The sequence below is a fragment of the Tursiops truncatus genome, chromosome 11 (assembly GCF_011762595.2).
Source record: "Tursiops truncatus isolate mTurTru1 chromosome 11, mTurTru1.mat.Y, whole genome shotgun sequence".
Classification (NCBI taxonomy): domain Eukaryota; kingdom Metazoa; phylum Chordata; class Mammalia; order Artiodactyla; family Delphinidae; genus Tursiops; species Tursiops truncatus.
Window position 1 is genome coordinate 83989902 of NC_047044.1, and position 2612 is coordinate 83992513.

General features: G+C 41.2%; 1 pseudogene; it reads right to left on the minus strand.

Annotated features, from left to right (window-relative positions):
- Window positions 1–1727: 1727 nt before the first annotated feature.
- On the minus strand, window positions 1728–2398 carry LOC101339698 (small ribosomal subunit protein mS25 pseudogene; annotated as a pseudogene).
- Between the last annotated feature and the right edge of the window lie 214 nt (window positions 2399–2612).

The following is a 2612-nucleotide window of genomic DNA, read 5'->3' on the forward strand; positions in this document are numbered from 1 at the left end:
TCAAGTGTCTTTTCTACAATTTTCTCCTTTCACCTCATTCAGATGTATCTCTGTAGCACGGTCCGACCCCATTTTTAAGTAATCAGAGGCTCATGGCTCAGTGTGTAGGTTATTCTGGTCCACTATTATCATTACTTCCTGAAGCTTTTGGATGCCCTAGTACCATTCCTTTTCTTGTTAGTGTCTTTATCAGAAAGTGAAAACAAAAAGGCACTGAATTGAAACCAGTTTGGTTTGTGAATTTCTACTTCTATAGAGCCTTCCCAAAATGAATGGTTGAAAGGTTTATTCTCTTCACTGGAGTAATCCAAACTTTATATACCATGAACACAGACAGTTAATAGTTAGGTTTTTAAAAAATAATCATATCTTCAAAAATGCTTTCTATCTACCCATTTCCAAGTTCCTGTTATTCAACAAACATTTCTTGGTCATTTTGTTTTATTAGTTGCTGTACGTAAAAAATTTTAAAGTGGAGACAACACAAAATGCTCTAATACAAGGTAGTATATTATATTAGTATAAAAGTATATTAATTAAATGCTACATATTACATTAATTAATTTATCTATGCCAAAGTGGGCATAGAAAATTAATTCTCTGGGAGAATCTAGGAAGATTTTATAGGGGAGGTGGGTTTTGAGTTTGGTGTTGAACGATGGAATTAGATTGTAGCCTTGAATACTAAGCTAAGACATTGATTTTATTCTATTGTAAAAGAAAGGATTGACTTAACCTTTGGAACTTTAATATCTCCATCTGTATTACCAAATCGAACATAAAACATGAAATGATATTGACCTGTTAAATGGTAGGAAGACATACCTGGCCTGGGGCAATGACTAGACTCTGAATACAAGCACTCTCTCCACAAGGATGACAGCACCCGAAGGACAAGACTTGCTCCGCAAATTACATGCAAGTTGGAAAAATTAAAAAAAAAAAAAAAAGAAAGAAAGAAAAAGAAAGGTGTCACCGGTGATTTTTAAAGGTAGAGAATAAGAGGATCCCACGACTTAATTCATAACATTTAAGTTATTCTCTAGTTGCTTTCTATTCTTAAATTTCCTCCAGCCTTTTGATATTTAGATTACCTTTTACTTAGATTATCTTTTATTATCCTGTAATAGAACATGTCTGATTCTTTGACTTATCTCTCAAGTAAAAACTGGAACTTGCAAGTCAGAGTAACCGGATGATGCTTTTAAAAAGCAATGCCATCAAAAGCATTTGAAATTAGTCCCATTTACTTTAAATACAGGATTTTTACAAATGGATCTTAATAAACAGTCTGAAGGTAATAGATATGTTAAACTGCAGAGTCCTAGTCATCATCATTGACTCTCCACACAGAGACCCTTTACCAATTCAAACGCCTTTCTCAGACGCTTGCAACGCCTCTCACGATCAGTTACTATATTAATTACTTTACTCTTACCCCCAATTTTTCTGAATATATATTAGTTTCCAAGTACTCTGCCAGGAAGTGAGGACAGGAGGATAGGAAGTGCCTAACCCATCTTCAACGATCATAAGTTTTTCTTTCTGTGTGTGATTCTGAAGCATTTATTGCCCTGATGGTGCAGGGTGATCACTGGGCAGCGTGGCTGCAGCCCACCTCCTCCCTTCCCCCCACGTGCTTTTACACAGGTGTGTAAAGGGGACCCTTTTATTGCAAAGAGATTTTCAGTCTCTCAGGGAATAGAACCAGGGGCTTTTCTCCGGCCTCAGTCTCGGGCACTGGCTTTCAGAGAGAGTTTGTACTTCCCTGTCATCTCCTTGGGCAACGGCACGGGGCCCGGGCAGGACACCTGCCCCTTCATCTCACAGATGCACTCCCACTTTCAGGGCCCAGAGTGGGCTGGGTGAGAAAGCTGACTTTTCTCCTGTTCCTCTTTCCTGAGGGTTTCCTCATTCTTCCCCAGAATCTTTTTGATGTGCTCCACGATCTGCTTATTGCTCTTGGTCTCCACGCCCACGAGGACTTGCTCCCCAGAATCCCAGTAGAACCGCAGGAAGGGTGTCAGCGTCATGTGCTTAAACATCATGATCTGCACCCAGGGGTCCTTGTACTGGATCGGAGGTATGTTGAAAACCACGAATTCCCTGGTGCCTTCGCCCAGCTCCCCGTGCGTGTTGTAGTTCACCGTCATGACCTTCACGAGTCCTTGAACACCACGTCTCCCTGGCGCAGGTACTGCGGGGTGCAGCGGATCGGGAAGCGGCCCGTCACAGGCACGGGTGCGACGGAGGAGCCGGACCCCCTGCCGCGAGCCCAGCAGCGCGAAGAGACGAGCGCAGCTGATGCCTCCAGGGCGGCCCTCGCGCAGCTTCTCCAATGATCATAATTTTTAAATGAGATTTTTCTGAAATGAAAATACTTGAAGGCAAGAAACATGTCATATATATACATCTGTATATCCGCAATAGCTATGAGTACTAGCAAGTTACCTAATTTCTCTGGATCTCATGTTGATTTTTCAGAGGGTTATCTTGGGAATTAAATGAGTTAGTGTATCTAAAACTCATCATAAACACTCACATATTATACAGGCATACCTCGTTTTACTGTGCTTCGCTTTACCGTGCCTCACAGATATTGCGTATTTTAC